The 15,632-nt window shown below is 42.1% G+C and overlaps 1 long non-coding RNA gene across 1 annotated transcript in view; it reads right to left on the reverse strand.

The window, feature by feature from the left end:
• The window catches only part of LOC123385494, a 440,186-nt gene extending 424,554 nt beyond the window's left edge, over nt 1–15,632 (reverse strand). Inside the window, exons 1-2 of the long non-coding RNA XR_006598130.1 lie at nt 15,458–15,632; nt 7,124–7,186 (exon numbers count right to left, since the gene is read on the reverse strand). This is a non-coding gene — a long non-coding RNA (uncharacterized LOC123385494). The remainder of the gene's footprint in view (nt 1–7,123; nt 7,187–15,457) is intronic.

A 15,632-nucleotide genomic window follows, 5' to 3' on the forward strand; every position in this document is an offset into this window, starting at 1 on the left:
TAGGAGCTACATACCACTGTCAAGGCCCAAACCACCCAACCCCAGCCCTCCCCAAAAGGCAAGCCATATGCAGACCCCTTACACAACCCAGCTCCCCTCTCTTATACTAAATGGGGCCTTCTAAGTGCCTGCTCCTCCCCAAAGTATTGAACTCTGTTAAGGGAAGTACCAGTGCCGCTACACCTCAATCTGATCCTGCCTCAGCCCTTGCCCCACTCATCCCACTGGCAACTTTCAGCCTTGGCTTCACATGCCATTTTAATCATGCCCTCATTCCTGCAACCCATGGAGACTTCAGGAGATGCTGCCCTCCAAGAGCTCATGCCCCAAGAAGGTGACTCTGCCTCAAACAATCAACCAGGACAGAATCAGGCCTTCCAACAATAGGAGAGCCAATTCCAGACCCAGTGGAAAAATGGAGGTAAGCCCTTGACAAAAACAGAGATAATTCCAGAAACTAAACTAGTTCAGTCTGATGAGGGAAGACAGAGGATGCAGGCTACACCAGGGTTCTCAACTGGACTGCACATGCCAGACTTGGGGCCTCAGTCACTGAGTGGTAGAGGCCCTGTTAATTTCCAGTTCTGTCAAGCTTGGCTCACAAATAAAGCAGCTTAAATTTTCAGTACAGGGATTTGAAGACCAGGAACCTGCTGTGAGAGACAAAGATGTCAAAGTCCAAGCAAGCATCAGGGAGTCCAATGGGCAGGAGTCAAGGTCAGTCCCAGGTAGGAGCTCTCAGAAGTAGCAAAGAGGCTGGACATGACAGGAATGAGGCAATCTTGGTGGAGCACCTATCAGTTGAGGAGGACTGGTAGATGATTTTATACATCCTCTCCTTTCATCCTTTTGATAACTCCAAGAGGCATCAGCTCCACTTCGCAGCTGAGGTGCCTGAGCCTTGGCTTCTCCCACATCGCAGCTAATTCGCGGTTTGGGTTTTGATCTGAAAAACCTGTATGTCTGATTCTAAAGCCTGGGCTTGTTCCCATATCACCCATGAGCGTGAAGCTGACAACACAAAGCAACATGGAATCAGTCTCTAAAGTGTGCCACGGGTGAAACCAAAAGGTGTCTGAGATCTATGTCAAAATCACGTAGAGGGGTTGTGGGTGGTACAGCAAGTGGGAGGAGAAGTGACAGCAGATTGGCCCTATGCTCATAATGGTTGAGGCTAGAGGATACCTGAAGGCTCAGTGTATTATCCTCCTATCTGTGTGTATGCTTGAGATGTTCCATAGTACAGAACAAACTCTTTTACATATGCCTTCTGAACAGTCAAGCTAGCTCACCATTTCCCCTGACCTTACCAGTCACTAAATGCATGCTTTTTGGTTTTGCGCTTCCTTTTAGTTATAAAATTGAACATTCCATTTAGCAAAGACTTCTCACACTTTTCTAGGAATTTGCTGCTGGGTAGGGTAAGCACACACATTAGGCATAGTTCCATCGAAGAGAACGTTTTCAGTAATTTCGTGGGACATAAAAATGAGAGACGTAAGCCCTTTCTCATAATATTAAATGAAAAACCAGGATATAAAACCATATTTGGATCCTAACGTGAATTTCATTTGAATACACAAATAGAAGAAAAAAATGCACTAAAACAAAAACCATGGAATTGTCTGAATTTTAAACACTTGACATTGAACATGCATTAGTTTTATGAGAAGAAAATAGTTTAAAGAAAGTTTTATGTGTGTGTGTTTTTTTTTTTTTTTTTTCGAATGGACTCTAGAGAAACAGAACTGGATTAATTAAGCTCTTTGGTCTGTAACACTCTGTCATCATTGGTATGCCAGTGGTTTTTCAATCATTATGAAATCACTACTATTAATCAAACAACTAACATGTGCCAGGCAATGCACAGGTTATTTCTAATCTTTACAACAATCCTGAAAATAAGAGGTCTTTAATGGCCATTTTACACTGATCTTGAACTCAGATCTGCTGACTCTGAAGCCTGTCTTGCTCCCTCATACATTACCACCTGCCTCTCCACCTTCTACATTCTAGAGCAGAGAAGGCATGAGAAGCAGTTCCCTGGAAATCTAGGATTAAAGGTTTATATCTGACTGTGGCTTGGGTTTCCCCTACTCTGTCATGACCCATATTGCCTAGCAGTCTGGGTCTGGCCAGGTCAGGACTGATTCATCACCATCTGGCTAAGGAGACAGTAGCCTGTTCTTCCTTCCCATGAGCTGACAAACTGTAATCCCAGAACCCTGCTCTACAATTGGTCACTTCTGAGATATAACAGGAATAGGAATGTTCTCTCAAAATAATACTTATAACAATGTGTCTTCGATTTAGTTATGGGCAATGGAAGGAGAACTCTTTCCATAAAACACTACTTCATTAAGGGGGGAAATGAGCCAAGATCACTTTCCCTCCCTCCAACAGTAGAAGCCACTACCTGGTAACCATGATGAAGCGCCTAAGGGGAAGAGGTGTCTCTAAGGATGCTAGAAGCAGACACTGAAGCCAGGGGAAAGTTGGGAATCTAGGACAGATGATAAAAAGAGGCTCCAGACAGGGTGCCTGGGAGGCTCAGTCGGTCAAGCATCCAAAGTCGGCTCAGGTCACGATCTCGTGGTCTGTGAGTTCGAGCCCCTCGTCAGGCTCTGTGCTGACAGCTCAGAGTCTGGAGCCTGCTTCAGATTCTGTGTCTCCCTCTCTCTCTGCCCCTTCCCCGCTCATGCTCTGTCTCTCTCCTTCCTTCCTTCTCTACCTCCCACAAAAAAAAATATCATTAAAAAATTTTAATAAAAAAATGTTTTTTAAATAAAAAATAAAAGAGGCTCCAAACAACTATCTAGATGGGCTTCTGGTGCTGGTGGCCTCTTGACTTAAGAGGGCATCTTGACTGGTTCATAACCTGCCCAAAGAGGAAGACCCAGTAGCAAGCCAGGTCTGGAAGTTTACAGGCTCTGAGTTGTCATAGGGCACATTTACTTCTAGATCCTCCCACTCTCTGAGTGACTCTGAGGCCAACGCAAACCTAGTCTATTTTCCTGTCGGTGAAACGTAGAGACACCTGCTCCTTGGCAGGAAGGTTTCTTGTTCTATGAAGTGTGTTGAGCAACTCAATAAAAGGTATTATATACATAGCTCTATTTTACAACAAATCCCCAGAAATGGCCAAATCATTTCCCCTGGTAACTAATGCTGCCCACCACACACCAATTCCCCCGTGGGAGGTTAACCACTGTGGCGGCCCAGCTGTGCACAGATCGTGTGGCCTCTCACACTTAAACATCCCCCAGCAGAGCGCTCAGCTCCATCTGTTTTCCAGGCAGTCAGAGACTCGGGTGTCAAATGCTGCCTATTCTTGGTTTCTGCTGTGTTCTACTCAAGTTACAAACACCAAAAGTACTTCAACCCTTCACAGCACCCTCAGCTATAACAAGGGTAGATAGGTATCAGACTTAGGAGAAAAAGAGCCAAAGAAAGTATCTGGGACCACTTTCTCCATGAAAGGAAATGGAGACCTAAGAGGTGGGGTATCCCATAGAAAGAAATCGTCCACCTTTGTAAAAAGAGTAAACCAGAGCTGAGTGGGATAGAGGTTAATTCTCCCAAAACAACTATTGCTGAAGAAACTGGGGGCCTGAGTCTCTGATGGCGGGCAAAAAGTGAAAGTCACTTGTTGGTCATTGCTAAGTGATAATGGTCAGCGGCTTTGACCTCAATTGTCTGGCCACTGATTTCAGTTAGCCATAGGGATCCATAGCCAAAGGGTTCCATAGGGAACCCTTTGCAGGTTCCTCAGGTATCTGAATGAGTTCCATTCACTTTGGGCCACATGGATTTGACCAACTCCTCTTATATTTGACTGCAGTTCCAAACACCAATCCTGAAATAGACAATGCCTTATGATAATTAAAATAAGGAAAAAGAACACATTTGAACCTTAGGAATTTGCAAGACAATTCCTGCTTTCAGTTATTTTTGCTAAACAAAGTGTTGCTTGCTCTATTTTTAAGGGAAGGGATATTTTGTAAAATAGCTAAGATGACTAAAAGGATTAGGCATCAGCTATTGGTTCAATTTTTTATTCTAATGATTCAAAAATTTCTAGCTGTGAAAAAAATTAGTAGCCCCATGTCAGGTTGATGTACCTTTGTGTGTATGTGGTTTTGGTTTATGTGGGTTTTCTGTTTTTGTTTTTGGTTGTTTTTTTTTTCTTTTTTCTTTTTTAGCATAAAGGGAAAATAGTGGGGGAAATACATGTTGTATTTTATCAAACCCCAAATATGAAAAATAGTTTAAGAGACTGCTAACACAGTTGCAGCTGGGTTCATTGAAGCCTAATTAAAATGCCAGTAACACATGATCCTGCCCAGAAGCGTGGACTATTGCTGGGCAGAAACAATGGCTGTTCACTGTACAAAATTAATAACAGCAATAGAACCTTATCATAAATGTTTTGAGTGAAGCCCCCCCCACCTTATTTCAAGGTTTACAAAAACCTATGATTTTCCAAGCAATGATAACGCCAGAGTAACCATGCTTAATTTCAGAATGAACAGCCAGCAATTAACATATAGTTTAGACTGCTGGACTCCTCAATAGCTAGATTAAATGCATCATTCCTTGTTCTAATAATGTCCTAGAAGCCAGGGACACAAACTTCTAAAAGGGCTATGATCTATGATTTGAAGAAGGCTAATGTCTAGGAGGTATTTATTTATTAAATAAAAATAAAAATCTAGGACTCAAATGTTATGTTTTCTGATTCACAAAAAACTGATAGAGAGATGAATGACAAATTAACTCCACACAGAAAAATAACATGAATGCTGAATAAAAGCAGATATAGAAACGAAGTTAGATATAAACCCATTTGCTTTGTGCTATAAGAAGATAGTTAAGAGAATAGAAAGGATGCTACCATTCAAAAGTATATAGTGCCCCGATGTATATACTATTATACTAGTGGCAATTAAAATAGACTTTATCTGGGGCACCTGGGTTGCTCAGTTGGTTAAGTGTCTGACTTCAGATCAGGTCATGATCTCTTAGTTTGTGAGTTCAAGCCTCATGTCAGGCTCTGTGCTGACAGCTCAGAGCCTGGATCCTGCTTCGGATTCTATGTCTCCCTCTCTCTCTGCTCCTCCCCTGCTCACGCTCTATCTCTCTCTCTCAAAAATAAATAAACATTAAAAAAAAATTTTTTAAGAGACTTTATTTCTTCCCTAACAATGATAGTTAACACATAAATGTGCTTACTATATGCCACAGAATATTTAAGCACTTTAAATACATTAATTCATTTAATCTTCAAACAACCCCATGAAGTAAATACCATTATTATCCCCATTCTACAGATGATGAGACTGAGAAGACAATAACTCATCCAAGTTCATTCAGCTAATAAATGATGGAGCCAGGATTTGAATCCAAGTAATCTAGCTTTAGAGACTGTTCTCAACTTTTATGTAATATTACTTCCTTATAAAAATGGTTATATTAAAAGCAAAAAGCTATCATCACTGTAATCTAATTGTAATGTGTTTCTGTAATGTGAAACACTGTAATGCGTTTCTCCTAGGGGTACAGGTAAACAATTCTGAAACTGCTTTATATTTATATCATGGTTGAATAAATTAAATGGACAGTGGGAACCAGATTTCTTTATTGGAGAGGCAGTTACAGACAAGCAAGGAAAGAAGACTACAAGGACCCATGTAGTGCTGGATTATAGTCAGAAACACTAGTATAAACTCATGTTTAGCTTAATATATATAGAGATGCATAGAAAAATCTGGCAAATGCCACCTTAACTAAGTGATAAAGGTTAATATCCGCAGTGATATCATGTGGATATTGAGTACCTTGTCATAGGCTATGACAAGAAGGACACTCCACCACTGTGGTATTCTTCCAAATACTCATGGAAAAACATCAGACAAACCTAGACTGAGGGATATTCTGAGGATACTCCAGTGTCCTCAGTACTCCCTCACTAGTACTCCGCAAGACTGTGAAAGCCATGAAAAACCAGGAAAAACTGAGAAACTGCCACAGACCAGAGGACTGGAGAGACATGATGACTAAAAGCAATGTGGTACCCTGAATTGGATCCTGGAACAGAAAGAGGACATGAGTGGATAAAACTAGTGAAGGGCAAATAAAGTCTGGAGTTCAGTTAGTAGTAATGTACCAGTTCAGTTTCTTCATTTGGACAAATGTACCAGGGTAATGCAAAATATAACATTAGGAGAACTGGGTGATGGGCATATGGGAACTTACCATGCCATCTTTGCAACTTTTTTTGTAAACCTAAAATTATCTCCAAATAAAAAGTCTAGTTAAGCAATTATTATATCCTAAAACTATACCCTAAAATGGGCAATCTATGCAAAGTAAAACAACAATAACAACAACAACAGCAACCATGTATCATGCCAGAAAAGGAAGCTACAAATGAGAACATAAATAATTTCACGTTAATATTAGTTTTCTGCTACTGAGAGCTACTGATAGGACTGTTATTCCTTCATTCTTCACGAGGCACTTTGAGGAAAACATGAAACTCAGCCAAATTCATTCATCCACAAATGTTTTCTGGGTACATACCATGTGCCAGACGCTGTCCTAGGCACTAAGGATGCTCAGGTGAACAAGACCGATTTCCTGCCTCTAAAAACCTTCCAGTTTCATTGAGAGAGAAAGGCCAACACAAAAAATAAAACAACATGTTAAGTCCTGCCTCAGAGGTAATTTCAAGATGGTAAGGGCATACCAGGGAGGAGCATCTGACCAATTCAATGCCAGGGCACCACATCCATGAATGAAAAATACATGAATGATCTACTGTGGCTTATGAACATCACAAGAACCCTGGAGACGGTCACATCCGCCAACCTTCTTCTGACAGCATAGAGCACTTTTGGGAAATACAAGTTTAACCATGCCACTCTCTTCTTTCCTTCAAGGGTTTTCCATTACTCTTAAAATCAAGACAAAGCTCCTCACAATGTGTGATGGCTAATTTTATGTGTCAGCCTGGCTAGGCTATAGTACCCAGTAATTACTCACTAATCTAGGTTTTGCTGTGAAGACATTTTTAGATATGCTTAACACCTACAATCAGTCAACTTTGAGTAAAGGAGATTACCTCAATAATGTAGTGGGTCTCATCCAATCAGGTGAAGGCCTCAAGAGCAAAAACCAAAGGTTCCTAGAAAAGAAGAAATTCTTTCTCAGAAAGAAATTCTTCCTCAATATTACATCATCAACTCCTGCCTCGGGTTCTAGCCTGCCTGACTGCCAGTCTGTCTTATAAGTTTCAGATATTCCAGCTTTCTAAATTGATATAGATTATCTCATTTATAGGATTATATTATACTTATTAGCTATAGGATATATATAGGACATACATTGTATATAATAGGATATAGATTATCTATTATTTTATTCTGTTTATATACATAAATGATATATTTATCTCTTATTGGCTCCATTTCTCTGGAGAACCCTGACTGATACACCATGAACATGTTCTGCAGGCTTCATACAGTCTGGCTCCTATCCTCCTTATCAGCTACACCTTTCACCCAACTCCTCCTCACTGTCTCTTCCCCTCACACTGTCCTTCCCCATCCTTCTCATCCTGAGTCCTTTCAACTCACCCTGTTCTCTCCTTCCACACACTGTTCTCTTTCCTTGGATCACTTTCTTTTCCTGATTAACGCCGACTCATGTCTCAACTCTTAGCTCAACTGTTGCTTCCTCGGGGGACCTTCCCTGGCCTCCCAATGTCAAACCCATTTGGCATAAGCTTTTCCTGCATAGCTGGGTAAGTTGCAACTTCAGTCTTCCTTACATGGAAGCTCCATAAACTCAAGAACTATAACTGGTTTTACTCACTTTTTATAATTATATTGCCTAGCACAGCGCTTGGGACATAAAAGGCTCTCAGTGTGTATTTGTTTAATGAATGTCAACATAGATGATATAATTGCAAAAAACTGCCCCTCTTCATGGACACAGCCTCTGAAGTTCTTACAGGTAGAATCCAGTGGCCCAGTCCTCTTGACAACTCGTCAAGCTGAAACTCAAGGCCAAAAAAAAAAGGGGAACTCAGGGAGGCAGTCAAAGCAGGCAGAAGGAGGGGGCTTTACTTGCGGGAGACAGAAATGTCTGTGCAGATGGGCTGGAGGTGGTCAGTGTGGCTGCAGCCTCACGTTGACACTGACTTCCCTAAAAATACCACCTGCCTCTTAACCCAAACCAGGGTTTATGTAATGACATTTCCCACCTATTACCAGCTGCCAAATGTTGAAACTCTCAGAAGTACCTTTTTTAAGTCTTAAAAGAAATACCAAAAATAAAAATATCAATTCTAACCTATTAAAGAGAAAATGAAAAGGATAAAGATTTATCTTTATTTAAAAAAAAAAAAATACTCAAACCTGAAAAACACTGAGCCCTGGCTGAATTTTGGTTAACAGAAGCAAGTGATTATTTCTTTTTTGTTGTTGTTTTTAAAGATTTTAAACTAATCTCCACACCCAATATGGGTTTCAGACTCACAACCCCGAATGAGATCAAGGGTCACATGCTCTACTGACTGAGCCAGCCAGGCGCCCCGATCATTACATTTCTTTAAGTTATTTTTACGCTGAGTTACCTGCACTGGACAAGCTGGCAAAGTTCACAAAACACCAGACCCCCCTGGGTCACATTTCCAAAGTTGGTAGCTACAAGTGATTCCTCAATACAATCTGTGACAACTTTAGAGCCTATCTTCAAATTCATTGTTCTTCCCATTGATGGGTAAGGTCTATATGACCTGCTCTTGAATCCGGGCAGTCTGTGACTCACTTGTATCCAGTAAAATGTGTTGGAAGTGCTGCTGTGTGACTTCTGGGGCTTGATTACAGATGACAAATGCAGTTCCATCTGGGTCACAGGGACAATCATCATTGGAGCCCTGAGCCAATAGGTAAGAAGTGACACTACTCACATGCTGTGAAGAAGCCCAGCCACACAGGGAGGCTATGAAGGATGCTCTAGTTGGCAGTCCTAGTCTTCAAGTCCTCCTCACCCGGGCACTAAATACATGAGTGAACGAGTTGTCAGACGATTCTAGTCCCCAGCTGTTGAGTCAACCCCAGACTTTGAGTTTTCCTAGCTCAGACATGGGGAAGGGGAAGCTTAAACAAGTCATCCCCATTGTGCCCTTCCCAAATTTCTGCCTCAAAAGCATACCAGGGGCTCCTGGGTGGCTCAGTCAGTTAAATGTCTGACTTCGATTCAAGTCACTATCTTACAGTTGGTGAGTTCAGGCTCCACATCAGGCTCTCTGCTGTTCAGCAAGGAACCTGCTTTGGATCCTCTGTCCACCCCCACCCCCACCCCCCCGCCCCTGCTCCTCCCCCACTCACAATCACATGCACACTCTCTCAAAAAATAAACATTTTTTTAAAAGCATACAAAAATAGTTATGGCCTTGTGCCCCCTGTGTTTAGAGTGGTGTTGGTTTTGTTGCAATAGGAGCCAGAACAATATAAAAATGAAAAATCTGAGTTATTTCTTCAATGTAAAAATAAGTGTCCAACTTTTTTCCACAGAAGTCAACACCCATCAACAGCTTTTACCTTTGACAAATTCAAATGTAAACAAACAAATAAAAGATTGGATTCCAAACAGCTTTACCTAGTCAGAGAGGAAAGGATTATGTTTGAGAAAGGGACAGTTCAATCAGTGTTCAACGAATGAATAAAGGAATGGCTCAAAGAGCCATGACAATGTTTTGGTGAAGATACAGTAGAAGGCAAAGGATTGTTTTCCAGGATCAATGGTAACCTTAGCTTCCAGTTCAAAAAATTCAATCCTACAGAAATCTCTAGGGCTTATCCTTGGGTTCTTATTCCATCATATTTAATGCTAATTATCAACAACCAAATCACATGCAAAGGACATGTATATGTTACATACACAGATACAAAAGTGAGCTGAGTAACAAACACATTTGTGGCAGAAAGAATCAAAAGTATTTTGATAAGCTAGAATAATGAAGCAAGATAAAACACCAGTGGCTGGAGTAAGATTATTCCAGAGGGCAGTTGAAAATTATTCAAGGACTACAGAGACTTCTGGGAGAGCCGGTGGATTCATCCTGGAGTTAATAGGAAACCACAGAATTCTTTAGAATAGAGAAGCATTGTGATTATAAGATTGAATATTGAAGAACAGAAGGAAGAAAGCCCATTTAATGCTTGGGAAATTTTCACAGTCCCAGAACAATGAAAATCTATGGGTCTGGGCCAGTCTGGCCATAGTGAGAGGAAAAGAAGCAGGAGGTGATTTGGTGGCCTGACCAGGAAGACCTGGGCAGCCAAAGGGGCATCAGGAGTAGAGGTGATGAAAAGCCAAAGAAGACCCAGAGGCCCTGAGTGAGAGGTCAGTAGAGCTCATGGCAACAGAAAAAAAATGTAAGGGCAAGTATGCCTGGAGAAGACAAAAAAGAGCTCAGTAGGAATCTACAGACTGAACTAGCGCTAGTGAGACGACTAGGTCAAAAGAGCCAGTGGAGGGGCATCTGGGTGGCTCAGTCAGTTAAGTGTTCGACTTCTGCTCAGGTCATGATCTCACAGTTCATGAGTTCGAGCCCCGTGTCAGGGTCTGTGCCGACAGCTCAGAGCCTAGAGCCTGCTTCAGATTCTGTGTCTCCCTCTCTCTCTGCCCCTGCCCCACTTGTGCTCAGTCTGTCTCTCAAAAATAAATAAACATTAAAAAAAATTAAAGAAAAAAAAAAGAGCCAGTAGAAAATTGGAGACCTTGCATCAAGGTTTAGAGGAGAAGATAGGCCTAGAGAATGGATTTGGGAATCATCAGCCTGGAGGTAATACCTAAACCCATGAATGAATTTCCATATTTTCGCCATGTTAGACTAGGTTAAATCTCTGGCCTTCAGGCAATACCATAGCTCAAGATGAAATATTGTGACAATCTGTTTCATGTAGTGAGCTGCATAAGTAGGTCTAGTATACCACATCCATTTTATTGATAACAATTAAGTGACAAAATATGAATTGCCAAGCGTATCTATATTTGTATTGCCTCTCAATAGATTTTGAGCTATTCCGACCTCCTTCAACTGACAGTATTGGCTACAGAAATTAACAACCATTTTTAATGCTTTTAAAGAATATCTGGGTGGGCCACTCTCCCTATTGCTCCCCACTTGAATAAATTGTAAGAACACCAAGAGCTTTTGTGGAGCCAAAAGAACCAAAGAATGTGCAGCTGGAGGTATCAGCTGTGCATATCTAATTCTGGCCAAAGTAACTCCCCAGAGTGTCCAGCTGTAGAGACAGAAAGAAAAAGAGAAGAAAGAAAATAATTTAGTCAAGGAAGTCAACAGCGGCTAAAGGTTTGAATTGGCCACAGAGCACTATTACGGGCGGGTACCAGAAGACAGGCTGCTGCCACCACCACATTTGGGTAACTTAAACTGCAAAGTGCACATCTGTCTGTGACCATCTGTCTGAGAGCCTGCTGGGGGGCAGAGGCATGGTGAAATACAATGACCTTAAATGGGAATGAGATAAGATAAGGAGAGGAAAATATGTAAGGAATCTAATTGACTTTACTTAGAAAGAGACAGCAAGTTGAAAGAAAGTGTGGGATGGGGTCTCCTTAAATAAATTATGACTCAGCAAGTGCCATTTTATCTCTCTAAGAAAATAATTACAGGAAAGCAATGTTTCCTGAAAAGAGACTCTGTGAATGAGCCCATTTGGAAGAGTGACAGAGATTTCTGGCAGATGAAGGGTAGCCCTGCAGGACTTCCCCAGGGAGGACGCAGCCTGAGCTCAGTCAGGTACCGAGCTGAAGCATTATAATCATGCACTTGGAGAAAGCACTGGAACCCGCTTTCCTTGGCCTCCATGACATCTAGCATATTCCAAGAGCTATTTGTCCTCTGACATCTCCCAGCCACCCTTCTGTCACTTTCACAGGTTTCTCTTCCTCTGCCTGTTCTTCATACTGGAGATCCTCTGGGCTCTAAGCTCTCCTCTCTTCCCATTCACTCTCCTCAGAAGGTCTCATCTGCTCCTTGGCTTTAGGGTCATTCATGTGTTGATGACTCTCACATATTTACTCTCATCTAGATCTCTGGTCTGAGCTTAGACCTGGACAGCAACTGCCCACTGGGTATCTCCTCCTGAGCACTGTACAAACTCAACTTGTCTAAGATTGAACTCACGGCTTTCTCCTAGAGATCTATGCCTCCTCTACTGTTTCCTATCAGTAAATTCCACCACCATCTACTCCTTATTAGGAGTCCTCATTTGAATGCTCTTTCCCTTGGTGCACACATCAACCATACCCCAGTGTCCCAAACTAATCCACCACTCTCCAACCCCATGTCCATTATCCTAAGGCCAAGGAACCACCATCTTTCATTTCATTATCACAATAGCCTTCTGACTTGTCTTCCCCTCTGTGATCTTCATTCTTCCTTACTTCATCTATCTACCCAGTCTATTCTCAAGCACTCAATCTGGAACAAATGCCATCATCTCACTTCTTCAGCCTAAAATTCTTCCATGGGTTACTACTGCTCTGAGGATAAGGTCCAAATTCATTAATATGATTTGCATAATTGGCCCATCTCACGTTCTTACACCTCTCCTTTGCCTCCCTTTAAACTCTACTCTCCAGCCATGCTCAGTGTTTTCTAGTCCCTTGAACCCACCAAAATCCTCCCTCAACTACAGGCTTTTATATACATTGCCTGGCATTCTCCTTTTCTTTGCCAAAAATGGATATTCATCCTTCAGGTCCCAGCTGAAAAAGAACTTCCCCCAAGGGGCGCCTGGGTGACTCAGTTGGTTAAGCTTCTGACTCTTGATTTCAGTTCAGGTCATGATCTCACGGCTCCTAAGATCAAGTCCCAGTGTCGGGCTCTGTGCGGACATATTCTCTCCCTCTTCCTCTGCTCTTCCCCTGCTCTTTCTCTCTCAAAAAAATAAATAAAATAAATAAATAAATAATAAATAAATAAAATAAATAAATAAAAAAAACTCTTCCTCTGACAAGCCTTCTTTGAACAGTCTAGTCTGGGATAAATGGCCTGCAGTGAACTCCCAAACACTTTGTATTTTTCCCCATCAAACCACACTCTATTGTTAATGCCTATTTACATATCTTTATCTTCCAGTAGACCTTGAGGTCCATGAGGGCAGGAAGCATGTATGTTTTATGGGCAATCATATGCCCAGCATTTATGCCAGTATTATATGTTAAATGATTACTAGACTCTCTGATCAGCAGCAGAACTCTGCCAGGTCTAGGTCAAACAATGTCTCCTCAGAGAATCAGAAAGATTTCCAAAGTTCCTTTGTCTAAGATGAGCTACAGAATCTCCAGAAACAACCACTCCCTGACGTGTGGCCAACAGGAGTCTACTGAGAGACTCTCAGCTGCAACTCATTGCAAAGCTCTATGCCAAGCACATAATAATCTCTTCACTTCCAGCAAGGGACATAAATAAATGAAGAATCTTTCCTTTGGGATCAGAAGACTAGGGATGCAGAATATAAAGCAGAAAAATCTGAAAGGCCTCGGAGTCTTCCTAGAGTAGTCTGTATTGTACTGTTCCCTAAATCAGTGGTTTCAAAACTTGAGACTATATCAGAATCACCTGGAGGACTTGTTAAAGCACAGATGTCTGGGCTCGACCCCCAGAGTTTCTGATTCAGTAGGTCTGGGATGGAGCCAGAAAATTTGCATTTCTAACAAGTTTCCAGGTGATACTGATGCTGGGGACTACAACCTTGAGAACCACTGCACTAAACATTTGAGTCACTCCTCTTAGTCATACAAACATAAGTAGGCCTCCACTGTGCTGGGGGAGGGGATCACCTTTCCTAAACCCCTGGAGAGGAAGATCTCACTGCTGGGCAGGAAGTGGGGAAGTTTGCACAGGAATGAAAGAGCCTCTGGGCAACAAGAAATCAGAAAAGCAAAACTCCAGTCCCTTCTGTATTGAGGTTGAAGGTTATTAGAACCACTCTGATAACTTAGGACCATTCAAATTACAATAATTCTTCAAGAAAAGGACATCAGGAGCCTTATTGCAGTGACACCTACCCAGCATTCATTCATTCTTCCGAAAACAGCTCATTTTCCTCTGGGGAACTACCATTCCCTCATTCTCGGCCCTTATGATTCACATAAGACAGACTTAACCCCCTGGGCACAGGGAAGAGCCTCAAACATAGGTCTGTACAATAAGTGTGTGCCACACCCAGCCCCCAATGATTGGTTCAGAGCTGGCATGACACAAGTTGGTCTAATGAGAGTCAGCCCTAGACAGCCATTGATACTGTTCAGACAGGGACCCTCTTTTCCCTCTGGAGTTTGCCAAACTAATAAGAGGGAAGTCTGAGGCTTCTGGTAGCCATTGCCACCAGAGGGAAGAGTGTGACAGAGAAGAACACCAATACTGAAGAAAATTCAGCCAAGAGATGAAAGAGACATACTCCTGACATCATCATCTGGATCTAGCAGGGCCTGACGTTAAAAAAAAAACCCTGAACTTGAGCTGAATTTCTGCCATGGAAAGTCTTGACTAATGGAATTCTACAGTAAACCCTTGCATTGCTCTGACCTAGGATGTTTAAGTAACCAACTGCTCTAGTGGTTTCTCTCAAGAAAGACAGAACAGCCAGGCCCACAGATTTACTAGGCCCCATGGGACTCCATGGAATAAATTTTTTTTCCTAACAAATCAATTCTCTAGCATGGCACTTAGCCTCAACGCTGCTTCCTTGCCTTCCTTACTCTATGAGGTCCCTGAGCAAAATAACTATGCACTCTGTAACAGGTTTTTTTGGTTGTCATGCAAGGTGGCTGTCTCACAGGTACTCAATTAAATGGTTGCAAAGAGCTTCAAAAGAAAAATAACAAGTTTGGGTCTGATTAGTCTGCCTCCAAAAGGAATGGAAAAAAAAGAGAGAGAGAGAGAGGGGTCAAGGGGAACAAGGCACACTGGAAGTAATACTAAACTAAAACAGGTAGTAACTTGCAAAGATGAGCTTCCAAAGTCAGCTAAACCTTCACTCTAGAATATTTCTAACTAAATCCCAACTCCCACTAGAAGCTTCACCATTTTTTTTCCTTTTCAAAAGCCATTGCGGAGGAGGGGGTGCCAGAGAATGACAGCTAAGATGGTGACTCCCACATAAGTCAGCTTCCTCTTCCCAAATCAGTTTCCAGAAACTCTGCCACATCATACGAGGAGAACCCCCCCCCCACCACCACCACCTCCCAGCTTCTAGCTCAAAGGAAAGTCTCAGAGTCTTGGACAAAAATGACAGCAGCCCTCCTTTGGTGGCTTCCAACGATAAATAGCTTCCTGCCCTCACGAACCCTGAACTCATGGAAAAGAATTACTACCTAGAAAAGAGAAGCCAGGAAAGGTTTAGAAGTATACCTGGCACAGGGTCTGTCCCTCACATCTTCATAGTGACATGTGCCTGTTGCCTCCTGAGGAGTCTATCAGAGCCACTGCGCACAGCTGTGGTCACGGACTCTTCGAAAATGGGGCCAAGAAGTGGCCCATCTTTCTGACATCAAGAGACCTGCCGTGGAAGAAAAACAGAAACAGC

This window comes from Felis catus, chromosome B2 (assembly GCF_018350175.1).
Source record: "Felis catus isolate Fca126 chromosome B2, F.catus_Fca126_mat1.0, whole genome shotgun sequence".
Lineage (NCBI taxonomy): Eukaryota > Metazoa > Chordata > Mammalia > Carnivora > Felidae > Felis > Felis catus.